At 47.3% G+C, this 27,715-nt stretch overlaps 1 pseudogene; it reads right to left on the reverse strand.

Moving 5' to 3' along the window:
• LOC136624513 (zinc finger protein 585A-like) overlaps positions 1-27,715 on the reverse strand; it is a 252,475-nt pseudogene that overhangs the window by 15,416 nt on the left and 209,344 nt on the right.

The following is a 27,715-nucleotide window of genomic DNA, read 5'->3' on the forward strand; positions in this document are numbered from 1 at the left end:
CAGCAGCACACAGCAGGAGCAGCAGGAGGAGGAGGAGGAGGACACAGCAGCACACAGCAGAAGCAGCAGCAGCAGGAGGAAGGGGATGAGGACACAGCTGCACCAGCAGCAGGAGGAGGATGAGGACGCAGAAACAGTAGGTGGAGGACGAGGACGCAGCAGCAGCAGGAGGGGGACGAGAACGAGGATGCAGCAGCAGCAAGTGAGTATTAATGTTTGTTTTTTTACATGTAGTCTAGTTAGGGCTTATTTTGGGGGAGTTCCGGAACGGATTAATGGCATTTCAATTTATTTCAATGGGGAAAATTGATTTGAGATAAGTGTTTTGGGTTAAGAGCTCCGTCATGGAACGAATTAAACTCTTAAGCCAAGGCACCACTGTACTCACATAGACACAACCATGTGAATGAACCCTTAGTCAATCAACTTGCAGTGAGGCTACATTCACACGTGGAGCTTTAGATGAGGTTTTGATGTTTGTGAAGAGCTGCAAAAAATAGGTCCCCTAATTGTTTTTAATGCATGTGGTTTCTAAAAACAGCCTGTGACTTTTATAAATCCCATGGAATTTTAAGAAAATATCTGTGAATTAGAGAAGTCATTTTTGTAACAACTACACACATTTATTGATGTATTTTTCGGCTGTGGTTCACAAACATATCAAACACTCAGTACAGATATTCCTCGGTGCCGCGTGTGACCATCATCTGAGGGCGGATTCACACCAGCGAGGAACTGACCAATACGAAATTCCTTCTTTTTAATGAATTCCCTCCCACGAGCGGCATGTTGTATCTGTGGGAGTTTCCCCAGAACGCCGCACCCATTGTTCTCAGTGGGACCTTGAAGGACATCGCATGGCGCTCGATACCGGGGGATGATCATGTGATGTTTTCCATTAAAGTAATAATAATCTTTATTCGTATAGCGCCAATTTATTCCACAGTGTTTAAGTCAATGGGAAACACTTGCGATCCTGACACGCCTGCGAGGGTCACAATTTCACAGAAGCAATGCTTTGTATCGCCGTGAACATTTGTGAATGTAGTGTAATGCAGAGAAATCCGGATATAATCAACAGCGAGGCGCAAACAGCCGCACACTGAGCCGAGACCGTCAGCGGATTCGCACATTGTGGCTTGCGGTTTTGCTTACGACACTTTGTTTTGTTCTCGTACGTTTTGAAGGTGAAAAAGACCCCCCAGCCGCGGTCCGGTACGTGGAAATGGCAAATTAGCCTAATTACTTTTTTAACTTCTATATTCTTGCCCAAATGCGTACGAACATAGAGCGCGCCGCTTCCTCTTTTTACGCAATTGCACACGCAAAATCCCCGCTTGTGAATGAAGGCACTGAGATCACTGGGTTTTATCCCCTTAGTATTGTGTCTGTACATTTGGACACCGGCCTTAGAGGAATGCTACATGTGAGGTAAGGCAGCCTGCACACGGCCGAGCGTGATATCCGGCCGTGAAACTGGCGCTGGTGAACATGCGATTTATCTATGGCTGTGAGGCGCTTTTACATGTGAAGTTCCAATCCTCTCGTGTGAATTTCCTGCGCGGTAGAAGATCAAACTGTGACATCAATAGTAAACCTGGCATCGCACTCGTACGCACATCACCGGCATGCGAGGAGTTAAAGGTCCCATTGAAATCAACGGGCGATGCGTTCCGAGGATAAGATAGAGCATGCCGCGAAAACATCGCCGTGTATATGACTCCATGCCAGAGAGTTGGGTTCACCTTCGCACAAGATTGGCGCATCTCCGGGAGCCTGAGGCTAACTTCACGTGGGCGAGCGCGATGCGGGCCGTGAATACAAGGCGTGTTCATGGAAAACGGCCTCACGTATCTGCAGGGATAAAGGGATCGTCCGTGGGGATTGTCAGCTGCGGGGGAAGATGGCGGAGCTTATCCCATTGTATTCAATGTTAGACCTCACCCCTCCGACTCACGCGCGCTCACTTCTGCCCCCCGACTCATGTGCACTCAGCTCCGCGCTCAAACTTGCGCACTCGGCTCCGCTCCTCCGTCTCACACACATTCGGCTCGGCTCCCCTCCTCCGTCTCACACGCGCTCGGCTCCGCTCCTCCGTCTCACACGCGCTCGGCTCCGCTCCTCCGTCTCACACGCGCTCGGCTCCGCTCCTCCGTCTCACACGCGCTCGGCTCCGCTCCTCCGTCTCACACGCGCTCGGCTCCGCTCCTCCGTCTCACACGCGCTCGGCTCCGCTCCTCCGTCTCGCACGCGCTCGGCTCCGCTCCTCCGTCTCGCACGCGCTCGGCCCCGTTCCTCCGTCTCGCACGCGCTCGGCTCCGCTCCCCCGTCTCGCACGCGCTCGGCTCCGCTCCTCCGTCTCACACACGCTCGGCCCCGCTCCTCCGTCTCACACACGCTCGGCTCCGCTCCCCCGTCTCGCACGCGCTCGGCTCCGCTCCTCCGTCTCGCACGCGCTCGGCTCCGCTCCCCCGTCTCGCACGCGCTCGGCTCCGCTCCTCCGTCTCGCACACGCTCGGCTCCGCTCCCCCGTCTCGCACGCGCTCGGCTCCGCTCCTCCGTCTCGCACGCGCTCGGCTCCGCTCCTCCGTCTCGCACACTTGGCTCCGCTCCTTAATTTTTATTAAAAAAATTTCTATTTAAATAGAAAAATTCACGTCTTCTGTAAATAAAGTTGGCGCAGAACCCGGTGACTTCCATCCTTATTAACCCCTTAGCGACCGCAGCATTCCAACAGATAAAGCTGCAGCAAACTGTGTAAGAGTAAATCTGTCCCTGTCGCCCGTAGCAACCAATCACAGCGCAGCTTATAGCACTACCTGCTCCTCAGGAGAGCTGCGCTGTGATTGGTTGCTATGCGCTTCCATAAATCTGCCCCCCAGTGCTGGTGACCCCGCATACCTCCACCTGCAGCCGGACAGGAGCCGTGGGGTTGTTCTGTGCTTACAGGACCTGTGACGATGTCACCGTCATGTGATCAGTGTGTGGGAGGAGACAAGGGGTCACATGACCAGGTACCTCCGCTCAGTGGATGCAGGACTCTGCTGTGTGAAGATGTATTCAGAGAGTGGATGAAGCAGAGCTGAGCGCGTGCGAGACGGAGGAGCGGAGCCGAGCGCGTGCGAGACGGAGAAACCCTGTTTCTCACAAATGATGTCCTAATCTGCCCGGCAACATGTCTCCTGATTGGTTACTGTCACACTGATTGCTGATTGGTAGAGGGGATCCAAGCCCGGGAAAACAGAGCAGTGCAGATTGGGATATGGGGAGGAGTTACACAGTTTACAGTCAGACAGTTTGAGCGGGAAGTCAGTTCCAGTCAGAGAATCAGTGAGAGAAGAAGTCTGTGAGCCGTTCAGCCAGTCACAGTCAGTCAGGGCTGGAGCGTGAAGAGAGTCAGCGAGTGATTCAGGGAGTGAAGACGTCAGAGGGCAGTCCGAGGAGAATATGTCAGGGTCCGACTACAACAGTGAGAGCTATAATCCCCTATTACGGTGGAAAATGCAGCCTCACCCCGGCCTCCGTCACACATACAGCCTCACCCCGGCCTCCGTCACACATACAGCCTCACCCCGGCCTCCGTCACACATACAGCCTCCCCCCGGCCTCCGTCACACATACAGCCTCCCCCCGGCCTCCGTCACACATACAGCCTCCCCCCGGCCTCCGTCACACATACAGCCTCACCCCGGCCTCCGTCACACATACAGCCTCACCCCGGCCTCCGTCACACATACAGCCTCACCCCGGCCTCCGTCACACATACAGCCTCACCCCGGCCTCCGTCACACATACAGCCTAACCCAGCCTCCGTCACACATACAGCCTCACCCCAGCCTCCGTCACACATACAGCCTCACCCCAGCCTCCGTCACACATACAGCCTCACCCCAGCCTCCATCACACATACAGCCTCACCCCAGCCTCCATCACACAGCCTCACCCCAGCCTCCATGACACACAGCCTCACCCCAGCCTCCATGACACGTACAGCCTCACCCTCGCCTCCATCACACATACAGCCTCCCCCCAGCCTCCATCACACATACAGCCTCCCCCCAGCCTCCATCACACATACAGCCTCACCCCAGCCTCCATCACACATACAGCCTCACCCCAGCCTCCATCACACATACAGCCTCACCCTCGCCTCCATTACAAGTACAGCCTCACCCCAGCCTCCATCACACATACAGCCTCACCCCAGCCTCCATCACACATACAGCCTCACCCCAGCCTCCATCACACAGCCTCACCCCAGCCTCCATGACACGTACAGCCTCACCCCAGCCTCCATGACACGTACAGCCTCACCCTCGCCTCCATCACACATACAGCCTCCCCCCAGCCTCCATCACACATACAGCCTCCCCCCAGCCTCCATAACACATACAGCCTCACCCCAGCCTCCATCACACATACAGCCTCACCCCAGCCTCCATCACACATACAGCCTCACCCCAGCCTCCATCACACATACAGCCTCACCCCAGCCTCCATTACAAGTACAGCCTCACCCCAGCCTCCATCACACATACAGCCTCACCCCAGCCTCCATGACACATACAGCCTCACCCCAGCCTCCATGACACATACAGCCTCACCCCAGCCTCCATGACAGGTACAGCCTCACCCCAGCCTCCATGACACGTACAGCCTCACCCCAGCCTCCATGACACGTACAGCCTCACCCCAGCCTCCATGACACGTACAGCCTCCCCCCAGCCTCCATCACCATACAGCCTCCCCCCAGCCTCCATCACCATACAGCCTCCCCCCAGCCCCCGTCACACGTACAGCCTCCCCCCAGCCCCCGTCACACGTACAGCCTCCCCCCAGCCCCCGTCACACGTACAGCCTCCCCCCAGCCCCCGTCACACGTACAGCCTCCCCCCAGCCTCCGTCACACGTACAGCCTCCGTCACACGTACAGCCTCCATCACACATACAGCCTCCCCCCAGCCTCCATCACACATACAGCCTCCCCCCAGCCTCCATCACACATACAGCCTCCCCCCAGCCTCCATCACACATACAGCCTCCCCCCAGTCTCCATTACAGACACAGACCTCACAGTCACCTACTGAGCACAACCAGCAGATAACTGCGACTAACGGGGATCCTGTTTACAAATAATACTAAATATATAGAGAGAGAGCGTTGGGAAAATCCTATTAACCCTTTCCAATCCGTTGTCTGACGTCTGAAGACATTCTGATTGAAGGCTGTACAGCTTCGATTTCGGAAGACGTCCAGCAGGGTATTCTTACTGTATATTACTGGCCGCTCTGTTATCAGGGGGCCTCTCCAGCATGTCCTATACCACAGTACTGGCTCTAGCCAGCAGATGGCGCCATTGTATAATGTCAGAAAGAGAGAGCCCCCTAGGAAAGCCTGAATCCAAAATTGGATTGCAAAGGGTTAAATATCCCTGACGGTGTTGCATTGAACTGCTAAAGTGTGTGTAAAGACCGATTCCTGAGTAATCCCTGCTGTGTGCTAAGTGGTATGATATAGGATACAAGATAGGACTTACTTCACAGGGGGGACTTAAATGCCATCGAGTCCCCCCAATCCTGGTATACCAGTAGGCATTGCTTCAGATGTTGTGGGGATTTTCCAGTAGTTTATTCCAAACATACATAACAAATAAAAGCCATACAGATGTGCTACAGAACTAACACTATAAGGATATGAATAGTCTGCAGCGCGTTTCACAGTATTGGTAACTCCTTTTTCAAGCCTGATTCAATGTAATAGGTAACTTACTTTTATAGTGGTGGGATATGGAGGCAGGTCAGGTTCCTGTAGTGGAGCTCGATGCTTTGTGGTGACGTCATACAGCAGATCCATGCGGCGTCGCCCTCCAGGTAATCATCGTGTGAGAGTTTATGTAAGTGTTACTCAATAACAGAGCGGCTGTTGGGTGGAATGGAGAGATAATACTGCAATCCACATGTAATATAGGGGACGTTCCTGGTGTGTCCTGAGTGTCACGTGTTCTCTCACACACCCCTATGTGACAACATGAGTGTCACGTGAGGCGCATCTGTATCATGTGGGATGGATGGGCGATGCTGCATTCCACATGCATTGCGATCCAGACATAATGAGTAGAACTAAAGCAGAAGAGGGACATTAAAGGGGTTGTCTCGCGCCGAAACGGTTTTTTTTTTTTTTCAATAGGCCCCCCGTTCGGCGCGAGACGAACCCAAGGGATGGGTTAAAAAAAAAATATATATTACTTACCCGAATCCCCGCTCTGCGACGACTTCTTTCTTCCTTCTTTAAGATGGCCGCCGGAATCTTCACCCACGATGCACCGCGGGTCTTCTCCCATGGTGCATTGTGGGGTCTGTCCGGTCCATTGCCGATTCCAGCCTCCTGATTGGCTGGAATCGGCACACGTGACGGGGCGGAGCTACGATGACGACGCGGGACCAGCTCTCCGGCATGAGCGGCCCCATTCACCAGGCAGAAGACCGCACAGCGCAAGCGCGTCTAAAAACGCCAGAAGACAGCGAATTTAGATGGATCCATGGCAACGGGGACGCTAGCAACGGAGCAGGTAAGTGAATAACTTCTGTATGGCTCATAATTAATGCACGATGTACATTACAAAGTGCATTAATATGGCCATACAGAAGTGTATAACCCCACTTGCTGCCGCGAGACAACCCCTTTAACAGATATTACTAAAGCCTCCTTCCCACGAACAGATTTACGCCGCGTAATTCACAGCGAAAATCCGCTGCGTTGCCCGCTGCTATTAGGTTCTATTGAACCTAACAGCACAATGCTCACGATGTGGAATTCCACCGCGGAATTCCGCACCGTGAAATCCCCCGTCCTCACCCGCGGCATGCTCTATTTGCCGCGGGTGTACGCACTGACGGCTTCCATTGCAGTCAATGGAAGCCGTCCGTTCACGCTATCTCCCGCTGTAACACAGCGGGAGATAGCGTGAAAACGCTTTCCCGCCTACCGCCGCGTCACGTGACGCGGCGGTGGGCGGGGAAGCGTCTTCATGCTATCTTCCGCTTTTTAAGTATGGGGTCTCTGGGGGGCGCCGTGACGGGCTTTGCCGCGGAATATTCCGCGGCGGAGCCCGTCACGCTCGTGTGAAGCCGGCCTAAAGCTGATGTTAGAGAAATCTAGTCCCTTTAAAAAGGGTCTTTAAAACCTCAGTAGGGTCATGCTGACCTTTTAAAAGCCCCCATCGCATTATAACCTAGTACAATTTCTTGGAATTATAGACACATTGTATATCCAAGTTTTTGAACCTTGCACGTTATCGTACCAAGAAACTCCTGCTTATGATTAATGGGATGCAGGAAATTGTCATATACTGTGCAACGTTGATGATCAGTATCCCAGATGGTGGGATGTTTTTGCCAAATCTTGATTTCAGCATCTTGGTGTAAGGTCTCTGCCCTTCCTTTCTGCTTTTGTCCAGCGCTAAGAGTGTTAGCCACCGCTGACATAGTTAGCCAGGTCTCTGCCTCTCAGTTCACCTGCGGGGTTAATTGGCTATTACTCCTCTAATTAAGGTGAGCTGAAGCACTTCCTGATTGCCTTTGAATTGGTGTTTTGTTAGTTCAGCACTAGCAGCTCTCACTCTGTCATGTTCTGCGTCAGTACTGCCCGCTCACTGAGTTCTGTCCTGCAGTCTGACTTCTGTCCTGTTCTGCGTCAGTACTGCCCGCTCACTGAGTTCTGTCCTGCAGTCTTACTTCTGTCCTGTTCTGTGTCAGTACTGCCCGCTCACTGAGTTCTGTCCTGCAGTCTTACTTCTGTCCTGTTCTGCGTCAGTATTGCCCGCTCACTGAGCTCTGTCCTGCAGTCTTACTTCTGTCCTGTTCTGCGTCAGTACTGCCCGCTCACTTAGTTCTGTCCTGCAGTCTTACTTCTGTCCTGTTCTGCGTCAGTACTGCCCGTTCACTGAGCTCTGTCCTGCAGTCTTACTTCTGTCCTGTTCTGTGTCAGTACTGCCCGCTCACTGAGTTCTGTCCTGCAGTCTTACTTCTGTCCTGTTCTGCGTCAGTACTGCCCGCTCACTGAGTTCTGTCCTGCAGTCTTACTTCTGTCCTGTTCTGTGTCAGTACTGCCCGCTCACTGAGCTCTGTCCTGCAGTCTTACTTCTGTCCTGTTCTGTGTCAGTACTGCCCGCTCACTGAGCTCTGTCCTGCAGTCTTACTTCTGTCCTGTTCTGCGTCAGTACTGCCCGCTCACTGAGCTCTGTCCTGCAGTCTTACTTCTGTCCTGTTCTGCGTCAGTACTACCCGCTCACTGAGTTCTGTCCTGCAGTCTTACTTCTGTCCTGTTCTGTGTCAGTACTGCTCACTCACTGAGTTCTGTGTTGCAGTCTGACTTCTGTTCTGTCAGTTTCATGTCAGTTTGTCTCCCCTCTATCCTGCATCTGTCTGTGCGCCAGCCCCGTCTGGTTCTGTGTATTACCCCTTCAGGGATAGTGAGGACCGAGGTTCTAGCGTGGGGCAGCATGCATGGCTGCATCTGAGGCTCCCAGGTCCCACTATTAGGCCAAAATGGGGGCAAGAGTCTGGCGTCTCATTAGCAAGGCACACGCGCTGGCACGTCTTAGCTAAGCACCACACTACCTGCAACCAAGGACAATCACTGCCTGCGGGTGACACTGGTACCTCTTCTCCTGGGTTACATGCTGGCATTGCTGTCCAACCCCACGACCCTGCATCCATAGCGCACACAAAAGTTTCCCTGCACAGCGTTTAGCTGGTCTCATGCCACACGCTCACTTCATAGCCACACCACCCTCATGTCTATTTATAGGTGCGTAATAGATGAGAAGGAACCGGAGGAACACACTGCAGAGGGTTGGCAGGGCCAGGCAGTGACCCTCTTTGAAAGGGGGGGGGGGCGATAGTCCACAATGCTGTTGAGAATTGATGATAAATTGACGTACAATCATCATGCTGATAGGGGTCAATCATAGTTTTAATAACCTAACATAAGAAAGATAAGGAAACAGTGTAATAAATGTGACATTAGTTATTTGGTTATATAATGTTATGTATTATGGAAATTAAAAATATGTAAAACATTCCGGAAGTTGCTAGTAGAATTTGGATAAAGAATCATATGTCAAAAAGTATATTTGGATGATGATTTTAAAATACTAAATGTATGATTAATTAGATTTCATTCAGCCATTTTGATCACAATTCTGAACTCTTGATCAGAATGTACTGAATACTAAGTAGGTGGCTAAAACCAGTTCTATGTGTTTAACTAGAACCAATGCCCCCTCTTTGATGTGCAAATCAGACTTTAAGACAAGATAAAATTTAACACAATGAACTTTAAGATTACATTCTGGTCTGGGAAGAGGTGTAATTAAGTATGTACTCAGACAGTATGGAGTCATCTTTATGATCATATGTAACTGTTTGATGTCCACTTCACACAGTTTTGCTGATACCTTTTGTTTAGAAGGCTTTTGATTTACAGCCATATTGTAATCTGTTGGAATGAGGACTTGGTCAGCAAAGTAGATTGAAACTTGGTATCAGGTAACATTTGGAAACGCCTTCTTTCCATCTTGCATAAAAACTAGCAAATGTTCAAAAATAAACTAGAACTCATTCTGATTCACTAAACTGTGTGTGTAGTGGCTTATTATGGTTCTCATCTACGAGTACTCGATATAATATTTCCTATTAATTTGGACTCAGGCAACATTCGCATTGGTCTCCGTTGACAGACCGACAGTTTATTTGACGCTCAAATGTGGGGCAGAGGCTAACTCCTTACCTGCAGCCGATACCTGACGACACTACCTGCCGACCAGTCGGACCAGAGGCCACGGGACCCCAGATCTACAAAACACCGGTGTACAGTAAGCCCTTGACTTGCCACTCCAGCTCTGGGCTCTCCTGACTTCCGTCCCGTGTTGACAGGAGGTGAGTTGCTGCATGTTATATAGGACGCTTCTGCCTGTTATTTACGGTGTTCTTAGTAACCGTGCTAGACGGAAGAACCCTTGTGTGTATATTGCCATTTTGCCTGTAGTAATTGTTGAAATCTGTACGTTGATAGTCTGTGTCATGTTAGCCATAATTTGCTTTTACAGAATCTGTTATAATATCACCAGAAGTTCCCTTAGAGGAGAGGTCTGGTCTCCCCTAAACACCCCCTAAGTAGTCTAAGTGACTGCTGTAGTAGTTCTGTAAAACTATTCCAGGACCAGGGACTAAGTGTCCTTAGTGTACTGTGTGATATAAGGCCCTGTATACTTAGTGATGAATAGTGGGAAATAAGTTAGCTTCGTGCTTGAGAAAAAAAAAAATAAATAAAATAGAAGGTCTGTGTGACAAATAGGGGGTCTGTGTGACAAATAGAAGGTCTGTGTGACCGCCAGATTTACCAGAGACAGCTGTGTGCATCCTTAATACTGTGTGATAGTGGTAAATCAAGAGCTAAGTCCATAAGCTGTGTGAGAAAGGGAAGGGGGAGACGTATGCAGACAAGTGTATAAAATATAGAAAGATAGGACTTAGAAAAGCAGGAACCTTTAACTATGAGTTCTGGTAACAGTACGGGAAAAAACATGAAAGATATCAGAGACGCCGGTATGTAAACTAATCTTTGTTGTACGTCTTTTCATATAAATGTAAGAGACCCCATTCACGTCTGTGGGGGCTTTTAAGGATATAAGGGTTAAAAATGCAGAAAATGTTGCGCTGTTAGAAGCGCTTAGCAGGTTTTCTTTTCTATGTGTTTAACTATTCGTATCCTCAGAGAAATATACCCCTTGTAATTACTAATGATTAATGTTGTTTAAAGTCTGAATGTTCTAGCTGCTCATTAATATCTTAGCTATTGTTCTGTTTCATAGAAAGATAAAATTCAGTGTCATAGAAAGGAAGACAGACGTTGATGAAATAAGAAACTTGTAATGAATTACGTGAATTATACGGTCTTAAAAGTAGAGAACATATAGGGATTTTTAAGGTCTATTTTTGCTTTTTGGGTAAATGTCAGTTCTGTGATTGGTTGGATGTCTGTATCACTGCTAAATGCTGTTAGTATTGTACTGTCTCTGAGAGAATGTTCTGTAGGAGAGACATGCAAACGACCAGTATCGAAGGGGTGGAGCTAGATGATGTAAAAGTACGTAATGTTTCATTCTTCTTTTGTCTACAAAGGAGGGGGTGAGGAGCTTGGGCAGTTACAAAAAGTTTTTTTCTTCTCAAATTTGATGAGACATTGCAGGCAGGATCAGATTAATAATGAATTTGCTTAAAGAATATCATATTTCAACGTGGATAGATGTTTGTGGATTATTCTGCCTTGTTGTAATTCAAGTCTCTGTTATTTGTACTGATATCTTACAAGCCTTATCTGCATCCATCAAATTCTCATCAGATGGATTGGTACGGGTTGAGACCTCAGGTGACAGTTCAGAAGAGTTTTGTAAACTAACTGCTCTCTTGGTAGATCCGGCTCATGTGTTTGTCTTGATAGCTACTGCAGAAACTCAGCTTTCCGCAGGTCCTGACAAATAGTAAGCCACCTCCAAGACAAACTCCAATTCTGCAAAACAAAGGTTGTTTTCCTGGGTCATTGTTTAGCCCAAGGAACTGGACATCTGACATAGGTGATCTAGGTATTGCAGGTCAGCAATTTTAAAATTTAAAATTTTTTTTTTTTTTTGCAACAAGATTCTGATCTATTTTAAATAGAATACCAGCCTGATTGTCTAGCAGTAATCGGTGCAAGGGGTTTCAGGAGTGCCGATTCAGCTGGCAGAAACTGAACCGCTAGAGGTAATGTTTAAAGGGTCGCGATGCCTCATGCGCTTCCTTGTGCTGGAAAGTCCTGAAAGCATATTGGGAACCGACGTGATGGGACCCTTGGGATGCTGTATCGAACTTCACCCGTCCGGTGAGGCTCATATACACCCCAGGTCTGAAAGTCACCCGACCTTCTGTCGGATGGCAGCAGACCTAGTGACACCTCTCCCTGTCCTCACTCTTACGCACGCAGAGGAACAAGTTCTTAGTGTCGTTCCTTCGAGCCTTTGGGCTACCAGTCAGACGGACCTCGACAGACTGTCAGTATTTGTTTGCATTTATTTTCAGAGGAAAGCAGTACTGTTGGACAGTGCTGCCACAAAGGGGCTCAGAATAGCCCAAAACCAGTTCACCAGATGCATGAAGCTGGTATCAGACGCCTGGCCAATTCCCGAGGGCACCGCCCTCTTGTAATATGTTGATGATTTATTTTTATTTTCTTTTATGTACTGCTGACACAAATAGTTACCTCAATGCATCACTAAACCTTTTGTGTTTCCTCCATCAGAGTAGAATGGGTGCAAAGCCAGCAAAGAGAAACTTCTTAGATCACACCACGGTGATCTACACCCCACATGACATACATGGTATCCTGACACAGGTAAGCCGTAGACATCTGTCCCTTGCTAGACAGATCAAAATGGAACTTGCAGTACACTCTTCATCCAATGTCTCATTTTAACATTGCACCACTTTGAATCCGGCCACCTTATTACCATTAGGTGACACTGATTCAAATGGGGGAGTAAGTACAGAGGACCAGCTTTTTGCAAATTCTCTGACTGATGAGGAGGAGGCCTTTGACGCAGATCACCAGCATGATTGTGCACCGCTCATGGAGCAGGAGACAGCTGGGTTCGCACAGGTCACTGACAAACCCCTCCTAAACCCCCACCTTAAAATGTTTGTGGATGGATCTAGATACCTGAATGACAAAGGAAGGTTTGTAACAGGTTTTCAAGTAGTCACACTGAATGAGATGCTTGTACAAAAAAACCACTGCCGCCATACATGTCAGCGCAGGAGGCTGAGCTCCGTGCTCCAACTGAGGCCTGTACGATTGCGAAAGGTACCACTGCTAACATCTACACTGATTCCAGGTACGCCTTTGGTACTGCACACGATTATGGACCCATCTGGCGGTCCAGGAGCTTTCTCACGGCACAAGGCAAGCCCATTAAGATTAAATGCAGGCTGTCATGTTGCCAGAACAGGTGGCCATAATAAAGGTTAAAGCACACACGCAGGGGCAGTCACCGGAGAGCAAGGGAAATGATAGAGCGGATAGGGCAGCTGAGGCTGCAGCTCTCCTGGACAGGACGCAAGACCCCTTGTGCTGATCAGTAGGAGCCAGGTATGTAGATGATGTACCAGCGGCCGCCTACCCCCACCTCGCCGTCCTAGCTCATGGGAAAGTGCATGCCTCTCGGAATGCCATGGTTTCTGTTGTGGACAAGGTATGGTATGCTCCAGGGTTCGACAGGTTGGTGAAGGCATATGTGAAGGCATGTGAAGTGCACACCCAGACCACTGTATCCTTTTAAGAGATTACAAATCGATTACATTCAGCTTCCAAATCAGGCAGGTATGAGTACGTCCTTGTGTGCGTGGACCTGTTCAAAGCCACCACACAATGTACAGCGACTAAACTTGTGTCAGAACTTGTATGTAGATTTGGGGTACTAGAGACAATTGAGAGTGACAGAGGTACACATTTTACAGGTAAGGTGATGCGAGAGGTGATGTCAGCCTGGGAGTGGAACAAGCGTTTCACACTCCATACCACCCGCAGAGTTTAGACAAAGTTGAAAGAACTAAAATGGTACGCATAAGATAAAAGAAGTGTTGTTTGGCTCTATGCCAAGATTAGGCCTGTACCATCCACAGGCCCTGCAGCAGGGGTGTGATAAGGTTATTGAATATGTACAAGAACTATGTCGTAAACTGAAAATAACACACGATCCAGTATTTTCCCCAATCCCAGACCCTGACAACCTAGAGGGGACCCATTTCTTGCAGCCTGGAGACTGGGTGGTTGCAAAAAGACACGTAAGAAAGGCCTTGGACCCAAGGTTTGACAGACCATACCAATTTCTGTTGACAACACCTACTTCAGTAAAAGTAGAAGGGAGAGCTACCTGGATACACGCCTCCCACTGCAAAAAAGTTCCCAGCCAGAGGAAAAGTGATGGGTGGAATCCTGGCGTTGTTTGGGAGGGGGTCTGGACATTTTGACATCTACATCTTGTCTTATTGGACTGTCCTCTTATTGGGAAACACCACTACAAACGATCCACATTGAGAAGCGATGGACTGGATGGGCAAATATTTCCCACATGTGTATGCCCAACTTCAGGAGTGGAAAGGACATTTTGCGGACTTGTCTATTATCCGTCCCCACTCCCGTAGAGACTCTTGGAGACATATACTCAATAGTACACAATGATAGTAATGTAGTAGATGACAATGTTGTTCAGGAATACACCTTCCTTAATATATATATGAATATTGTCCCCATTGCGATACCGTTGAATATACACATTGGACGAATATGACTCGGTTTTAGGTGAGAAATGTTGCATTGGCTGAAGAGCGTTATAATTTTACTTGTGACCCTAATGAAATGTCAACAAATTAAGGTAATAATTTCATGTGTAGCTAAATGTACTGAATGCCGATTTTTCTGCCCACATTTAAATGTCTTGATATCCTAGATGGACATAGAGTGCACCATTCCTACCTGGGGACCCGGCTGAAGCCGGCACCAACGTGTGACAGAACCAGGAGAAAATGGTGTCTCTGATGTCCAAATGGGGGATTGATAGGGGTCAATCATATTTTTAATAACTTAACATAAGAAAGATAAGGAAACAGTATAATAAATGTGACATTAGTTATTTGGTTATATAATGTTATGTATTATGGAAATGAAAAATATGTAAAACATTCCGGAAGTTGCTAATAGAATTTGGATAAAGAATCATATGTCAAAAAGTATATTTGGATGATGATTTTAAAATACTAAATGTATGATTAATTAGATTTCATTCAGCCATTTTGATCACAATTCTGATCTCTTGATCAGAATGTACTGAATACTAAGTAGGTGGCTAAAACCAGTTCTATGTGTTTAACTAGAACCAATGCCCCCTCTTTGATGTGCAAATCAGACTTTAAGACAAGATAAAATTTAACACAATGGACTTTAAGATTACATTCTGGTCTGGGAAGAGGTGTAATTAAGTATGTACTCAGACAGTATGGAGTCATCTTTATGATCGTATGTAACTGATGTCCACTTCACACAGTTTTGCTGATACCTTTTGTTTAGAAGGCTTTTGATTTACAGCAATATTGTAATCTGTTGGAATGAGGACTTGGTCAGCAAAGTAGATTGAAACTTGGTATCAGGTAACATTTGGAAACGCCGTCTTTCCATCTTGCATAAAAACTAGCAAATGTTCAAAAATAAACTAGAAATCATTCTGATTCACTAGACTGTGTGTGTAGTGGCTTATTATGGTTCTCATCTACAAGTACTCAATATAATATTTCCTATTAATTTGGACTCAGGCAACATTCGCTTTGGTCTCCGTTGACAGACCCCTGACAATGCCAATCCCATGTCACCTCCGTCACAAAATTGTCAGGAGCCGCAAACGTGGGCATAAAGGGGACTCAGGTGCCAGCACTTGTACACATCTCCACAATGCAGCAATACTCTGTGAGGGAGAGAGATCTTTCCCCCCGTTCCTCCCTGCTCTCCCCCGCCGCTCCCCGACACCCGAGTCTTTTGAGATAAGCGGGCAGGTACTCACAAAAGGCAATACTCGCTCGAGTAATTTGCCTTAGCGAGTACGCTAGCTCATCTCTAGTTAAAGGGGTTGTCTCGCGGTAAACATCAAAATTTTACATTAGCCCATTCCTCCTGTCACCCCCCTGGCATAAAATAGCAATTTAAAGCGGTTTTTAAACCGCTTGCTACTCACCGATCTGAAGAAATATGAAGGTTTAAAAATCTTCTCCCTAAGATGGCCGCCGGTCCTTTCCCAGGGATGCCCTGCGGTCTTCTCCCATGGTGCACCGCGGGTCTTCTCCCATGGTGCACCATGGGCTCTGTGCGGTCCATTGCCGATTCCAGCCTCCTGATTGGCTGGAATCGGCACACGTGACGGGGCGGAGCTACGATGACGACGTGGGACCAGCTCTCCGGCACGAGCGGCCCCATTCACCAGGCAGAAGACTGCACAGCGCAAGCGCGTCTAAAAACGCCAGAAGACATCAGAATTAGACGGAGCCATGGAGACGGGGACGCCAGCAACGGAGCAGGTAAGTGAATAACTTCTGTATGGCTCATAATTAATGCACGATGTATATTACAAAGTGCATTAATATGGCCATACAGAAGTGTATAACCCCACTTGCTGCCGCGAGACAACCCTTTTAAGATCAATTTAATGGCATCAAGAATGAAGTATTTTGGAGTAGCGAGCATGAGAGGGTTAAAGTCAAGAAAGTGATGTATCGCTTGTAGTCCTTTATCATGAGGAATATTGGTGTATAAGACCTAAATGTTGAGAGCCGCCCAAAGCTATGTGCGCTTCCACTGCAGATCCTTGAATAATCCCTGAAGATGTTTTGTGTCTTTCAAGTAAGCTAGAAGGTAGGAGACAAATCTCTGTAGCCGTCGGTCGATATTACTTGTAATCAATCCCATACCAGCTATTATTGGTCGTCCGGGTGGTTTATAAGGGATTTGTGTATATTTGGTAAGTAGAAAAAATATGCCGTTTCCAGGGAATTGATACATATGTATCCCTCTCAGCTTTTGTTATACATTTTTCTTCAAATGCATTATGAATAGAGATGAGCGAGCACACTAGTCCGAGCTTGATGCTCGATCGAATATTAGACTACTCGAGTTGAGCACCACACGGTGTTCGAGTAAATTTTATTTCCCCTCCCCGAATGTTTAGCGCCATTTTTTAGCCAACATGCAAGGAAGGCTTTACCCCTTCCTGCTGTGACGTGCCAACCCTCTACACGTATTTTGGCTGGCTGGGACCAGCAGTGCACCAATTTTTCTTTTCAAGCATCCCAGCTGTATTCTGCCCACGTGTTTTGGTATACGCTATATACCCATGTGTGGGTGCTGTTTTGCAGTGCTATGCAGTGGGTTAATTTTTTTTCTGGTGCAGCTCAGAGTGTCTCAAATCTACCAGTCTCTCTGTGCGGTGAATGAGCCCAAGTTCTCAGCTCTATGCACTAGTTAAATTTTTTCTGGCCTTGCTCACAGTCTCTCAAGTCTAAAAGTCTCGGTGTGCAGTGAATTAGCCCTAGATCTCAACTGCTCCACATAGGTAAAAACTTTTTCTGGCCCTGCATACAGCCTGTCATATCTACAAGTCTATGGGCGGTGAATTAGGGCTAGGTATCTGCGGTATACAGTGGGTTAATTATTTCTGGAGCAGCTCAATGCCTCTCAAATCTACCAGCCGCTGTGGGCGGTGAATTAGCCCCAGGGACCAGCGGTATCCACTGATTACAGTTTTTCTGGCCCTGCTCTATCCTTAATCCTACATGATGAAGAATAGGGGTAAGGGTTGGGGTCGAGGATGTGGATGTAGGCATCTGAATGAGGGTGTGGGCAGAGGCCGAAGTCCTGGGCAGGGTGAAACAGTGCCTGCTGAGGGAATGGTAGAGCGCCACGTATCTCCACTCCCCAGCTTCATGTCACATTTTGCAGGTCCGCGTGGTAGACCATTATTAAAAGCACAGCAGTGTGATCAGGTGCTGACGTGGATAGCGGATAACGCCTCCACTACTTTATCCAACACCCAGTCTTCCACGCAGTCCACTCACACCACCCAAGGGAATGCACCTCTGAATCCTCAGGCTGCTCTTCCTTCCTCCCAGCCTGGTCATTTCAGGAAAATAAGACATTATGATGAACAGGCATACACCCAAGAAGTCTTCTCGGGTCCCTGCCCTGAGTCTGAAAAACGGTTCCACAGCCACGTGAGGAGTTTGTCGTGACCGATGCCGGAAATGTGGAACTTTCACAGACTCGGTGATGAGGGTGGGGACTTCGAATTACTGTCTCAAGAGCTATTTGTGGATGATGAGGATGAGACACAGTTGTCTGTCAGCAAGGTGGTTGTTAGGGCAGTAAGTCTGAGGGAGGAGCAGACTGAGGAATTAGAGGAAGAGCTGGTGGACGAGGACGTGACTGACCCCACCTGGCTTGCAAAGCCTACTGAAGACAGGGCTTCAGAGGGGGAGGCAAGTGCTGCAGCAGAACAGGTTGGAAGAGGTAGTGGGGTGGCCAGGGGGAGAAGCAGGGACAGAGCAAATAATTCACCAACTGTTCCCCACAGCACCCCCTCGCGGCAAGCCTCCGTGCAGAGGGCTAGGTAATCGAAGGTCTAGAGTTTTTTTTTTGTGAGAGCGCAGACGACCGACGAACAGTGGTGTGCTACATGTGCCGCACCAAGATCAGCCGGGGAGCCACCACTACCAGACTGACCACCACCAGCATGCGCAGGTATATGATTGCTACGTACCCCACGAGGTGGAACAAAGGCCATTCACCGCCTGCGGGTCACACCACCGCCTCTTCCCCAGTGTCACAATCTGGCACAGAGATGCAACCCCCTCCCAGGATGCAGGCACAAGAGCCTCCCGGCCTGCACCCACACCCTCACCTCCACGGTCCTCAACTGCCTCCACCAATATGTCCCAACGCAGCGTTCAGCTGTCGCTAACCCAATCGTTGGAACGAAAGCGGAAATACACAGCCACTCTTTAAACGTGCATATTGCAAAACTACTCAGCCTGGAGATGCTGTCATACAGGCTAGTAGAAACAGAGGCTTTCCACAACATGATGGCGGTGGCGGTCCCTCGGTACTCAGTCCCCACTATTTTTCCCGGTGTGCTGTCCCCGCCCTATTCCAGCACATCTCACGCAACATAAACCGCGCCCTCACCAACGCGGTTACAGGGAAGGTCCACATAACCACGGACATGTGGACAAGTGCTGGCGGGCAGGGACACTACATCTCCCTGATGGCACATTGGGTGAACTTGGTGGAGGCTGGGACCGCTCACATGCTACCCACCCTGAGGATTGAGGGTCCTACCTCGGTGAAGGTGTATTAACACTGCAGAGGGTACCCATGTTGCTTGCCTCTCATCTGTTCAGCGTGTATGGGCTAAAGAGGAGGAGGATTTTGAAAGTCATCCTCCTAATGAGGACAGTGATGTCTTGCGTACTGGGACACTGGCGCACATGGCTGACCTTATGTTAGGCTGCCTTTCCCATGACCCTCGCATTAGACGCATTCTGGCCAACACTGATTACTGCGTATACACCCTTCTCGACCCACAGTACAAGGAGAACCTTTCCACTCTCATTCTTGAAGAGGAAAGGAGTACGAGAGTTATGCAATACCACAAGGCCCTGGTGGAAAAGCTGATGCTAAGGTTCCCATCTGACAACGCTAGCATTAGAGGACGTACTTCAGTGGGCCAAGTAGCAGAGGAGGCGTGGGGATCAGGAAGCATGTCCAGCACAGGCAGGGGAACACTCTCCAAAGCCTTTGCCAGTTTTATGGGTCCCCAGCCAGACTGTGTCACCACTCCCCAGTCTAGGCTTAGTTGGAGGGAACAGTGTAAAAAGATGGTCAGGGACTACATTGCGGACCGTATCAACGTCCTCCGTGATCCCTCTGCTCCATATAACTATTGGGTGTCAAAGCTGGACACGTGGCACGAACTTGCGCTGTACACCTTGGAGGTGCTGGCCTGCCCTTCCGCTAGCGTCTTATCAGAGAGGGTGTTTAGTGCTGCTGGGGGGGGGGGGGATCATCACAGATAAGCGTACCCGCCTGTCAACTGACAGCGCCGACAGGCTTTCAGTCAATGAACAAAGGCTGGATTTCCCCAGACTTCTCTTCTTCACCGGTGGAAAGCAGCGGAACATAAAGATTCTTTCAGCTGGAACAGGAGAAACATGCACCCTCTATCACCCCCCAAAAAGGGAGAAGTAGCTTGGTCTATCCCTCTCTGATCTTTCTCCTCCTAGCATGTCAGCACGCTAAACAGTCAATTTTTCAGTGAGCCAAAAGGCTGTTAAAACTAATTTTTTCGGAGGGCTGCCTCCAGGCTCTGTTAGCAAATTAAGCAACTACGAGCTCTATCTTTAAAAAATATGTCTGGGTTTCACCTGCACCGTGGGTAAACCAATTTTTCAGGGGTACAGCTTCGCCTATACTCAGAGCAAACCAATATTTCATGCCTTCACCTATACTCTTAGTAAATACATTTTTCAGGTCTTCACCTATACTCTTGGTACACCAATTTTTACGGGAGTCGGCAATACTCTTTGTACAGAAATGTTTCAGGAGTTCGCCTATCCTCTTGCTACAGAAAGGTTTCAGGGGTTCGCCTATACTCTTGGTACAGAAATGTTTCAGGGCTTCACTAATACTTTTGCTGCAGAAATGTTTGAGGGGTTTGCCTATACTGTGGGTGCACAAAGGTTTCCCATAGCGGTGTTAAGCTATCTGACACATACACAGAATGAATTGTCCTGCTTTGCCCACTCCAATTTCATGCAGTCTTTGGAGTGATCAAAGGAACCATAACTAATTTAATAAGACTTTCACAGGGTCACTGTATTGCAGTGGTGACAACTTTGGGAATACCTCCTGCTTAAAAGAAATCTTTAATTTTAGAAAGGGTTGCTGAATTTTGCTGATGCTTGGGAGTACTAGCATCAGAGTCCGCTTTATGCCTGTGTTAGTTGAGGATGTGGGCAGAGGCCAAGGTCCTGGGCGGGGTGCAACTCTGCCATCTTGGCCACTCCAATTTCTTCACGGTTCATGCTTTCCTTGGAGCGATCAAAGGAACCATAACTGATTTAATGAGACTTTCACAGGGTCACTGTATACCTGTGGTAGCAACTTTTGTGACACCTCCTGCTTCAAGGCAATCTTTTGTTTAAGAATGGGTTGTTGAATTGTGCTTGTGGTTAGATGTACCAGCATCCGAGTACGCTTTATGTCCGCGTTAGTTCAGAGTGTGGGCAGAGGCCAAGGTCCTGGGTGGGGTGCAACTCTGCCATCTTGGCCACTCCAATTTCTTCATACTTCATGCTGTCAATGGAGCGATCAAGGGAACCATAACTGATTTAATGGGACTTTCACACGGTCACTGTATACCTGTGGTGACACCTCCTGCTTTAAGGCAATCTTTTGTTTAAGAATGGGTTGTTGGATTGTGCTGATGGTTAGAAGTACTAGCATCCGCTTTATACCCACGTTTGTGGCCCCTGACAAATTTGTGACAAAGGTGGCATGGGATTGGAATAATTGTAACCGAACAGTCCTTTCTAGGACTACAAGTCCTCTCATTATATGCATCAGCGGTTTGGCTGCCTGGGACCAGTTGTGCGCAAAAGGCATTCACAAGCATCCCGGCTGTATAACAGGACAACTCATTGTACACTGCCTATTTTTGGATGTCCGCTGACTTATAATGCCCTGAGTGGTAAATAGCCAGATTGGTTTGGGTCTGATAAACACACACATGCCTGGGGGTCAGCGCTGGTCGGCATGTATTATCTCTCGTGTTAACACAGTTATGCGAGATACTGGATTGAAGCGTTCACAGGAAGCATGACTGATTTCATGAGACTTTCACAGGATCACTGTATACCTGTGGTGGCTGCTTTGGCGACACCTCGTGCTTCAAACCAATCTTTGGTTTAAGAATGCGATGTTGTATTGTATGTGTAGAAGTACTGGCATCTGAATTCCCTTTATGCCTTTGGCTCCTGACAATTTTGTGATGAAGGTGGCACAGGATTGGAATTATGATCGTACGTTAATTTGTCAGCAATTGTCATCAGCATTGTGGGCTATCGCCCACACTTTCAAAGAGGGTTCCTGCCAGGCCCTGCCAACCCTCTGCAGTGAGTCTCCGGTTCCTCCTTGTCCAATATGCACTTATAAATATACATGTGAGTGGTGTGGCTATCAAGCGACCGTGTGGCATGAGGGCAGCTGAACGCTGCGCAGGGAAAAGTTTGAGTACGCTGTGAACGCAGGCTCGTGCGGGGGAATGGACAGCAATGCCAGCAGGTAACACAGGAGAAGAGGCAGCGATGTCACCCACAGGCGGTGATTGGCCTTGGTTGCACCTAGTGTGGTGCTTAGCTAAGATGTGCCAGCGCATGTGCCTTGCTGATTATGGTCTGTCCCAAGTAAATTGTTAGGGGTGTGACCACCAGGCTCTTGCCCACAATTTGGCTTAATAGTGCAACCTGGGAGCCTCAGATGCACCCATGCATGCTGCCCCTGACGTTCCCTATTCATTTTCTGTGGTGTTTACATCACTTTCTGATGTTTTCAGGTGATTCACACAACCTCCACTATGCAGAGCATTGGTCACCTTGAAAAATGCTCGAGTCTCACATTGACTTCAATGGGGTTCATTATTCAAAATGATCGCTCTCGAGCATTACGAAAAGTTCGACTTGAGTAATGAGCCCCTGAGCATTTTGGTGCTCGCTAATTTCTAATTATGAATAAAATGAAGGCAAAGGTTTTTATAAAACCAAAGCCAGCATTATTCGTCAATTTCCTATATTTGCCATTTTCGAGAATATTTCTTGCTTCTAGGTCATAAGCATGGTTATTTAGAATGACCGCTCTTCCACCTTTATCGCCTCTTTTTATCACAATATTTTATTTTCTGAAAGTATTTTCAGTGCATATTGTTGTGATAGATTAAGATTATTATTAATAGCTAGCTGTTATACCCGGCTTTATCTAAGTTAATTTGGTGCAGGTGTTTACCTGGTGTTCGCACAGAAAATGTAATGGTTACTTCAGAGAAACCAAGGAATAAAATATGTATACACACAGAGGAGCGTCAGGTTCTCCTCAGACTGCATGTACCGGTATCCCTTTGCAGAATTTAACCCCAGACTGGAGGTTGCAGCCCTTTCTTAGCCTTAAAGGCATGCTCAATCCCTGTAGTCCATGACAATTTCCTTATATACCTTATAGCCTTTTAGTATATTATTCTCAGTATATACACATAGAGGTGAGGTAGATTCTCCTCACTATACAAATCATTTCCCCAGGCTTCATGGTTTCTGAGAAAAGAAGTATGTCATGTGTCATGGATTTTCAGTTTTTTCATGCTTAGAATTGAATATTTAAGTTGCAACCCCTTTACTTTTCCTATCAGGATGTAAAGAATAGTCGTGGCAAATTTCAATTTTGTACGACACCGGGAAGTTACATAGCATAGAGATGCACTTACGTTTGCACTTAGCTTTAACCCTTTCCAATCCACTGTCTGACGTCTAAAGACATTAAGGCTGTACAGCTGTGATGTTGAAAGACGTCCGTCGGGGTTCTCTTACTATCCAACATGTCACCTCATGCAGTACTGTCTTTAGGCAGCATATAACTCTGTTGTATAACAGCAGAAAAAGAGTAAGCCCCCTAGGAAAACCAGGATACAAATTGGATTGGAAAGGGTTAAATAATCAAGTTGTGACCCCTTTACTTTTCCTATTTAGGACCTAAATAATGGTTGTGCCAAATTTAAAGTTAGTACAACATCGGGAAATTCCATAACATAGGGGTGCACTTACTTTTGCATTTAGCATTAAATAATCGAGTTGTGACCCCTTTACTTTTTCCTTTTAGGTCCTAAGGAATGGTCGTGCCAAATTTCATGTTTGTGCGATACTGGAAAGTTATGAATTAGATTAAGTACATTAGATAGGGGTGCACTTACTTTTGCAATTAGCATTGATTTATCAAGTTGCGACCCCTTTACATTTCCTATTTAGGACCTAAGGAATGGTCATGTCAAATTTCAAGTTGGTATGACACAGGGAAGTTAGAGAATTAGATCAGGTACATTACATGGGGGTGCACTAACTTTTGCAATCAGCATTGAATAATCAAGTTGTGAACCCTTACCTTTCCTTTTATCTTCTAGCACCAGAATCTCACAATTTAAAAAAAACACAAAACTATATATTTAACTCTCCTAATCTCAGTCAGCACAGCATCTCCTTTCCTCCATGCATTGCTGCTGGCCTGGCCCCAGAGGCGATGCATTCAGACCTCCTGTGCTGGGTCAGTGACAGAACAAAGACGCTGCCCTGATTGGGTATAAGGTGAGTGTAATATGTATTTTTGCTCTAAACAGTGAGTGGGGGCAGGGCAGTATTATAAGGGGACATTACTACAGGGCTTTATAAGTTGGCATTATTGCAACATAAGATGAAAACGGAGCATTAGTACCATATAGGGGGCATTCATGGGGACAGTATTACTTCATATGGGGAATTCAGGAGGCCAATATTATAGTGTGGCGCTCTAGTAGGGAACTGTTATTTTGTAAGGGGAAACTCGCAGGCAGAATTATTACCTTAACAAACCACAAAGGGGGCATTATTAATGTATATGGGGGAAAAGATGGGACTATTTCCAGGATGCCTACAGGGGGCAATATTACTTTCAAGGGAGCACTACTGTGGCTATTACTACTACGTTTTGGCACAAAAGGGGCATTATTACCATTAAAGGGGTTGTCCCGCGAAAGCAAGTGGGGGTATACACTTCTGTATGGCCATATTAATGCACTTTGTAATATACATCGTGCATTAAATATGAGCCATACAGAAGTTATTCACTTACCTGCTCTGTTGCTGGCGTCCCTGTCTCCATGGTGCGGTCTAATTTCAGCGTCTAATCGCCCGATTAGACGCGCTTGCGCAGTCCGGTCTTCTCCCTTCTGAATGGGGCCGCTCGTGCTGGAGAGCTGCTCCTCGTAACTCCGCCCCGTCATGTGTGCCGATTCCAGCCAATCAGGAGGCTGGAATCGGCAATGGAACGCACAGAGCCCACGGTGCACCATGGGAGAAGACCTGCGGTCCACCATGGGTGAAGATCCCGGCGGCCATCTTCGCAAGGTAAGTAAGAAGTCACCGGAGCGCGGGGATTCGGGTAAGTACTATCCGTTTGTTTTTTTTACCCCTGCATCGGGTTTGTCTCGCGCCGAACAGGGGGGCTATTGAAAAAAAAAAAACCCGTTTCGGCACGGGACAACCCCTTTAAGCAGTCTCGCTAACTGCCAGTGAGGAAGTTTTGGTCAAAGAAGTGATCTCTACCAGATACAAGAGAGAATTTTTCCCTACCCCACGATCATTTCTTTATATCTCATCCTCCCCAATCTCCGTCTCTTGCCTCAGCTTTCGAGCAAACTCTTAATTTGCTTTTGGACCTAGAAGACATTGTTCTGGTTACCATTCAAAAAATGTTCATGGAGTTCTATCTGAATCTGTTCATCGTCCCCAAGAAGGATAGCTCAGTCTGCCCCATGATGCACCTGAAACATCTGAACCAGTATATCCATCTTTGCTGTTTTCAAATGGAATCTGCTCTGCAATAGTTTTTATAGAGGTCAATGAATTCCTATTCTTGGTGGACATTTGGGATGCTTACTTGTACATTCCAATCTTCTTCCCACCCACATCAGCGTTTCCTCCATCTTGCAGTTCAGTCTGATTTTGGTTGGCCATGGTGTTTTCATGAAGCATGTCAGCATTCAATGGAATCCTACGATCCAGGGGAGTCGTGGTCATTCCATATCTGAACTGAGACGGAAGCAGCAGAGTGAGCTCCTCTCGGCACCTTCACTCCTGCAGCAACTAAACCAGCACTACTGGTGACAAAAAACGCTGTACGCAGTTCAGCACTTAACTAAGACTTCAGGTATGACAAGAAGAAAGGCCTCCTGAGCAAATCCAGGGTGGCTGCAGGAATTCTTTGCAGCCTTGGAGTCGCCTCTGATAAAGAGCATGGCTTCTGGCCTCTTGTCAGATGAAACACAGAACAGTAAGGAGAAAAGACCTGACCCTCCCCCTCCCGCCTTCTCTCCTAGGGGTGTCGAGTAAATAAATCCAAACAAAACAAGCACAGGGGGCCTGTCAGAGGTGGGGGTAGAGAGGAGGACAAGAGAAGAGCAGAGAGAAGCTGCTGTAGGATCACACAGAATACCCAAGATATGTGGCAACAGCAACTCCCCTACAAGGAAGCCCTGGAAAGAAGAAGGAAAAAATGTCCAACAGAGAGGGTATGCAAACTGCTGTAAACCCTGAAACAACAGCAGAAGATGGGTTTATAAAGCTCTCCTCTACAAATAGATCAGACACTGAGTTGTTTATTAAAGAAGCAATCATAGCACTAAGAGATACCATACAAGCCCATTTTAAAAGCTTTTCTTCCAACATTATTGCAACAGTTTCAGAAATCAGTGACAGGATGGACCAGGTGAAATTAGGATGGGGAAGAGGTTAAATCTAATAATGAAGTACTAGATGCCCGTTACGCCCTGGAGGAGGTGGGGCTAAATAACAAAATAAGCTCACAGATCTAGAGGACAGAAAAAGGTATAGTAATGTGAAGTTTAGAGGTGTTCCTGCATCTGTCTCTTCGGTGGAGATTCAAGGGTATTTGATACGTCTCATGCATAAAGTCCTCCCCGATGTTCCTGAACATGACTTAAAGACCGATAGGGCACACAGATTACCCCATCCCAATTTCCTGCATGAAACCATCCTACGGGACATTATTACACACATCCATTATTGCAGTACCAAGGAAGCCCTCATGACAGCTGCGGGAAAGCTAAAAACTCTTCCAAGTCCGTATTCAGATGTACACCTATACATAGACCTGTCACAGGCAACAATGGGAGCAAGACGAGGTTTTGCAGAAATTAAAGCAACTCGAGACACGCAAGCATCCCATACAACCAAAGACACACAAATTACAACTTCAGACACACAAGTATCCCATCCAAATGGGATAAATGGAAAAAAAACACTTCCCACATTCTGAACAGGAAAATGGCTTTTCCCCTGTATGAGTTCTCTGATGTTCTATAAGCTGTGTTTTGTTGGTAAAACACTTCCCACATTGTGAACAGGAGAATGGTTTCTCCCCGTGTGAATTCTCTGATGTCTTAGAAAATGTGATTTCCTGGAAAAACACTTTTCACATTGTGAACAGGAAAATGGCTTCTCCCCTGTGTGAGCTCTTTGATGTTCTAGAAGATGTGATTTATTGGTAAAACACTTCCCACATTCTGAACAGGAGAATGGTTTCTCCCCTGTGTGAATTCTCTGATGTCTTCGAAAATGTGATTTCTTGGAAAAACACTTTCCACATATTAAACTGGAAAATGGCTTCTCCTCTGTGTGAGTACTCTGATGTCTAACAATATATGATTTTTGGGTAAAGAGTTTGCCACATTCTGAACATGAATATGACTTCTTCCCTGTGACAACTGTTTCTTCTTTAACATCTCTTCTGTAAATGTTATGCTGCTTACTAGTCTGTGATGAATCAGAAGATGGAATCTCTATAAAAGGATCAGATGACAGATGTCTGCTGGGAAAGGCTGAGGGTACATCTGGGATAATGGTAGGTTCTTTGTATGTATCTTGTATGATACCATGATCTTCCACTGTAAAACCTGAAGATATCAGATGTCCCTCTGCTCTCTTGGTGTCGTCATCTGCAAAGAATTGAACTGATTTTAATATTTTTGAATATAACAATTGTATTGATATTTTATTGCATTTATATATAAAATGTCCATACAAATTGTGAGTTGCAAAAACCCTGCGCTCCAAAGTGTGTCGGTCAGTAACTGGTAGAGATTATATACAAGCTTTAACTTACGAAGAATGGTGGGTTCCCGGACATCCAAATAGCTCCTCAAGAATGCAGGTAAGCCTCTGAATTATCACATGCTCCCCCAGGTTTCTTTTGGAGAGTCGGTATCTTC

Source organism: Eleutherodactylus coqui, chromosome 4 (genome assembly GCF_035609145.1).
Source record: "Eleutherodactylus coqui strain aEleCoq1 chromosome 4, aEleCoq1.hap1, whole genome shotgun sequence".
Classification (NCBI taxonomy): Eukaryota; Metazoa; Chordata; class Amphibia; order Anura; family Eleutherodactylidae; genus Eleutherodactylus; species Eleutherodactylus coqui.